The sequence below is a fragment of the Numida meleagris genome, chromosome 1, assembly GCF_002078875.1.
Source record: "Numida meleagris isolate 19003 breed g44 Domestic line chromosome 1, NumMel1.0, whole genome shotgun sequence".
Classification (NCBI taxonomy): domain Eukaryota; kingdom Metazoa; phylum Chordata; class Aves; order Galliformes; family Numididae; genus Numida; species Numida meleagris.
In genome coordinates, this window is record NC_034409.1 from 166,443,235 (window position 1) to 166,449,831 (window position 6,597).

A 6,597-nucleotide genomic window follows, 5' to 3' on the forward strand; every position below is an offset into this window, starting at 1 on the left:
CTGTCAAAGGCTTTGGAGAAGTCCAAGTAGATGACATCCATCGCCCTCCTCCCATCCACCGATGCCGTCACTTCATCGTAGAAGGCCACCAGATTGGTCAGGCAAGATCTGCCCTTGGTGAAGCCAAATACTATTTTTAAAGTACCAACATGGGTTTGAGCCTTCTTCCTGCAAAACCTCTTCTCACATAATCAGGTCTCCAAAAGGCAGTTCCACAAGCACAACTGTTTGTGTGAAGAAGCATTTTCTGAGCTCAGCAGTCACCACCTCCTTCAAAGCATTAGCACAGCATTTGCTCAGACTACAAGTCATAATGGAAATGATCAAAATGGAAAAGTTGATCAAGAAGCAGAACTACCACGGAATTAACTGTCAGTATATATTAAAATTGCATGATCAGAAAAAGAGATTCCCTCTTTCAATGAGAAAATACATGATGGACAATCAGATGACACAGAATAAGAAGACGGGAATTAAGTTTTCAGTGCCTTCTGCAGCAAAGTGGTCATAGAGCTTCCATTAATTTTAGTTGTAGAAGAGATGATGTATTAATTAGGTTTTGCACAAGGCATTAATTAAATATCTATTCAAACTAGGAAAACAGAAAAATGGTTTATTTTCTTTCCTAATTCCTCGACAAGAGCCAAGTATTTTTTTACATCATTTCAAAGAACAACAAATAGTTCTTATTAGGACTTAAGTCTAAAATTCTTAATGAGGCATGATTTCCATAATATGCAGTTTACAAAAAGTAGTTGCATATTAGATTGAAAATATATAAGCTTGTTTTAATAGCTGCATATTTCATATTTGACATTAGATAGCATCATCCACAGTAGTTGAAATACTACAATATTTTCTTCAAGCCTTCAGTTTCTGAATTGCATAACAATTAATGCCACATAAATACTTCAGCAAGATCTGACCTGCTTCAAAATAGCAATGAGATAGCCTGCCAGGTAGGAGCAGAGATCAAACCGCCGAAATACGACTTGGCTGGTTCACTCCTACTGCTCTTGCTATAAATACAAAAGCAGGGGAAGGATCCATTTCACATCTAGATCATAGATGCTGGAACTAGTGCCCTAAAATAAGGGCCAGAGCTCCCTACCTACAGCACTGCGAATCATAAAATCATAGAATCATTAAGGCTGGAAAAGACCATTAGGATCTTCTAGTCCATCCATCAGCCCATCCCCATCATGCCCACAGACCACATTCCTCAGTGCCACATCTACATGGCTCTTGAACACCTCCAGGGACAGTGGCTCCACCACCTCCCTGGGCAGCCTGTTCCAATGCCTCATCACTCTTTCTGAGATTAAATTTTTCCTAATATTCAAACTGAACCTCCCCTGGTGCAACTTAAGTCCATTACCTCTCATCCTAACACTGTTACCTGGGAGAAGATGAGGAAGAAGATGAGGTAGGCCTTAGGAGTCTGTCTGTCCATGTACACCTTATCCAGCAGCTACATTAAGTAGAGGTAATATTGCTCTAGAGGTCCTCAGATTAAAACATAGTTTGACATCTTTTGTTTTCCCACTCCTTCACAACACTATTTTGATACAATCTCTATCTGGCACACAAGGAGCAGAGGGTCACTGCACAAGTGTCCTGCGCTACAAAGGCCATTCAGGCTACCATTGCTCTCTGCCTTGGTACTGTGGAACATCCAGAAATTACCTGCAGTGATGAATTGCATCTTTTCCTATTTTGCCTTTATTCTTGCAGTCAGACATTATTCGTTTGGCCATAATAGAGCATGACTTTCAAGAGGAGGTTTGATTATTTGTGCTTATTGCTGACCAAGGTTGTACAATAAATTTCATGAAAAGGAAACTAATACAGCATCTCATGCCTTTTGGAACACTTAATCAATCATATTCTTGCAAGCTATGCATGAAAAATACTGGCAGCTCAAGGCTTATAAAGAAGATGAGTACATTTTTCCACCACACATCAACCACTGACATTCTTCTCATGCATTTATCAGCATGGAAGCTGCACAAAATCTTGCCATCTCAGTCTTATTGAATCAGCTAACTAAGAAGGTCTCCTATCAGCAGTGCAGCTGAACTCTGAAATGCTCCATCTCTTTCTCCAGCCATTGCAATATTGTACATTACTGCAGGAATTTTCCTCCAGAAGTATTTCATGTATATACAAATGCTTGTTCTCAATAGTGCTAACAAGATGCTGTTGTGCAAAGAGAAAATATTGTGATGTCTTTCACAGAATCATAGAATCATTTGATTTTGAAGGGACCCTTAAAGGCCATCTGGTCCAACTCCCCCACGACAAACAGGGACACCTACAGCTAGATCAGGTTCTCAGAGCCCCACCCAGCCTGACCATGGGTGTCTCCAGGGACGGGGCATCCACCACCTCTCTGGAAAACATATTCCAGTGCCTCATCACCCTTGTTGAGAGAGGATCCCTCACAATTTCTTCTCATGAGTTTATTGTATAAAGACATTATATGTGGTTGATGCATATAATGGTAGAAGGTGACACCTTTGCTGTTATATATGTCCACATCCATTATCATGGAGTACTGACGCTCAGACTGCATCTGGCTAGCAAGTTAAACAGGGATGTTCCTAATCCTCTCTCCTTTGGCTTTCTCCACTTTCTCCAGCCTGTTGACTGCCCTGTAGGCAAGCAGGAAGAAATCTCATATCCTCAGAATTGCTCTCATGTTTTTGACTGCAAGGCTAACTGGTATGATAGTGAGACCTCTCTGCTATTCTCTACCTTTATTCTCTCAGCAACATACCATGAAATTTCATTAATGAAGAATAACACAATGAGACCTCAAGAACATTGTGTATTTCTCCAGTTAGGCAAAGGAGAACATCACAGGGTGATGCACAGAGAATGGAGGAGCAGAGGGACAGTGGTAGGACGTGCTGCTGAGCTCTGCCTAGGCAGGGACAGGCTGGAGTTTTCTCAGGGCAGGTTTGGATACTGCTGGGAGTCTCTGAGAGGAACATAGGGACTTCCTTGGGGCACTAGGGAGGGTGGGACTTTTGACCTTAGACTAGATATTAGGAAGAAATTCTTCACTGTGAGGGTGGTGAGACACTGGAACATGTTGCCTAGAGAGGCTGTGGATGCCCCCTCCCTGGAAGCATTCAAGGCCAGGCTGGATGGGGTTTTGAGCAGCCTGATCTGGTGGGAGGTGTCCTTGCCTATAGCAAGGGTTTGGAACTAAATGATCTTAAAGGTCCCTTCCAACCCAAACTATTCTGTGATTCTATGATTCTATGGCCTGTTCTGCAGCTAGCAGGCCAGGGAGGTGGGCAGAGACACTGAGGGTATTTCAAAGCAAAAAAAGTTTGGGAACCAGGAGAAGGACCTGGAGAGCTACTCAGGGAAAACTGGTGAAGGGCTCTTGTGGGAAGAAGTGAGAGGACTAGGTAGCAAGTGTGAAATGAGAAGAGTTTTCACAAGGTCAAAGATGGCAGAACAAGGGGTATTTTGAGCTGTTGTGCTGGGCCTGAGACAAAGGGCTAGGAGGAAAAACAGCCATCTACAAGCCTACAAACCACTACAAAGCACGGAGGTTAAAAAAAAAAGCACTTATATACATACTCTGAAGAAGTGCTTCCTAAATCTCTCTCAGTAGCGTACAAGCATGCAGACGCAGTAAATACTTCACTAGAGTTATGAGAGATACTGCACCTAATTGAGACCACATCAGGAACTCAAACGTGTGTGGCTTTGACCAAAACAGCTTGATAGCCACTTCCAGCATTTCAAAAAGTGCCATAATTCTACAGTGGTTTAGCTCCTAGAGCACTATTTTGCCATGTCATCCTTCCAGAAGCAGAAAGGACCATGGTCAGCATGACAGGACACCAGCTATGTGCTGTTCTGTGCAGTAAGGTGAGCTCACAGAGTGACAGCTGCCATCAGCTTCTGAGAAGATTAACCCACCCACTCACCACATCACCCTGTTTGTCCTGTATAGTATAATCTGTATATAGTATAATAGTATAATCTGGGAGGTGATCAGTGAAAACTCAACAAAATACCATGGGGGGAACGTGAGTACTTAAAATGAAGTCAGTTCTCCTCAATCAAAAATGATAAAGCATTTTTGTTTGAATCACTTGAATCCTTGGACTGCAGTAGATGTGACAAAAAGGGTGAATTACCTGTTGGCAGGTTTTCTTCTTCCAAGCTGATAGATGAAGAAAGTGTGGAATTGCCTTACATGGGATCTCTTGTGTTCTATTTCATTCCAAATGCAACATCCTTTGGAAAAATCTCTCTTGGTGATGATTCACAGCAAGGAATTATACAGCTAAGGATGTAATTGAGCTCTCTGAAAAGGTTACAGGGAAGAGAAAGAAAAATAACTCTTCTCTCTTGCTTAGAATGACTTTTTTAAAAATGATCTACTACTTACAATGAAAAATCTCAAATAAAGAATAGCATGATGGTACCAGAGATAACAGTGCTTGCCTTAGGTTAATTAAACCAGGAATGTTATCTACTGAGCAAGATATAATAGAAGCATGCATTAGATTTTGTAAGTTATTTGCAGAATTGACAAGGTCATATGCTCAAAGATGACTTCATTACATAGCTGTGGTAGGGTCACAGTGAGAGGTAGATCACCAATTAGAAACAATATCATACATCAAAACGGCTTTTTTTTACAGGGCAAAATTCATGACAACATATCCCCAAAGCTTCATCTTCCCAAAAGGTTTGCAAGAATCCATTACTTCACATACACGATTTGTGAAATAGTCAGGATACAGAATCAAATCAGCTACCTGCTCTCCCAGCTACCATCCATACCAGTGCAAGACACGGCCATCTCTCCATTTACCATCCATCTTTGAACTCTCCACATGGAAGTAAGACAAACGAAAGACCTGGAGAATTTTTTCTCTAGCAACTCAGAGGTTTTACAGATGTGCAAAATTTTCTAGTAGTTGTCTCCATTCTTTATAGCCAGCTTGAAACATTTCTTACAGCTCTGATGGGAACATTTTGCTTGGAAAGTTGGTCTGTTCAGCATATCACAGGTAGTAAACCTGACTTGTATGATGGAAATAGTGAACACATGTCCACTGCTGCTGTCCTGAAAGTTTGTCCGTGCTTACACAGAGGAGATGACCAATCTTAACAAACAGTAATTGTTTTTAAATAATAATGAGTGAAGGAAAAGATTAAGAATAGGCTAAAACAAAGTCTGATCTGGAATCAGTGTTGACCACACTTTGAAAAGGAGGTTGGACATCCTGAAGCCCCTTCCAGCCTGCATCATCTATGATCCCAGTTCCTAGAGATGCTTCTGCTCAACTCACATGGCTGCAAGGCACAGGATGAAGGAAATCTACCTTGCATCAGCTCAAAGCAGCAACTCTTGGTCAGCACAGGGCTTGCCAGTTCTACGCTTCTGTGCAAATAAAAAACTGGAGGGCAACGGATGAAGCTAATTAAGCCAAGCTAAGGAGGAGGACGTGCAGATCTTTGTCTTTGGAACGTACCTCCAAAGGTACTGCTTAAAGATCTGCAGTACTGACCTTCCTGAAAAGAAGAGTGAATGGCATTTCAGTGAGAACCTATTTGAAAAGAGAAAAAATAGTACAGATATCCCGATTTGCCCTTATTTGAACACAACTATCTCCCTGGAAAAGAAAAGTAAAAAAAGATGACTCCACAAAATTCGTATTACTTTACTGCAGGCTTCATGTTGCTCTTCTACTTCAAGCTTCATTATACTTGCTGAAGTCACATCCACTGGGAAGTAAATACATGTTTTAAGTGAGACACAAGTTAAATGAAATCTCCATTCTTTACGGGATGCAGTTGAGAATGTGACCACTGAGGATAAGGAAAAGGCTGAGGTTCTCAATGCCTTCTTTACGTCTGTCTTTAAAAGTCAGGCCAGCTATCCCCAGAATACTCTACTCTCTGACCTGGAAGTCTCGGATGGGGTGTGGAATAAACCACCCACGATTCAGGAGGAAACAGTCAGAGACCTACTACTCCCCCTGGATTGCCACAAGTCCATGGGGCCGGACGAGATCCACCCGAGAGTGCTGAGGGAACTGGCAGAAGAGATAGCCAAGCCGGTTTCCATCATCTATCAGTGCTCCTGGTCAACTGGAGAGGTCCCAGAAGGCTGGAGACTTGCCAGTGTGACTCCCATCTACAAGAAGGGTCGTAAGGAGGATTCGGGGAACTACAGGCCTGTCAGCCTGACCTCGGTGCCGGGGAAGGTTATGGAGCAGATTGTCCTGAGGGAGATCACACAGCATTTGCAGGACAACCAGGGGATCAGGCCCAGCCAGCAAAGGTTTGTGAAGGGCAGGTCCTGCATGATCTCCTTCTATGATCAAGTGACCTGCCTGGTGGATGAGGGAAAGGCTGTTGATGTGGTCTACCTAGACTTCAGCAAAGCCTTTGACACTGTCTCCCACGGTATTCTCCTGGAGAAATTGGCAGCCTGTGGTTTGGACAGGTACACCCTTTGCTGGGTAAGGAGCTGCTGGAGGGCCAGGCCCAGAGAGTGGTGGTTAATGGAGTTAAATCCAGCTGGCGACTGGTCATGAGTGGTGTTCCTCAGGGGTC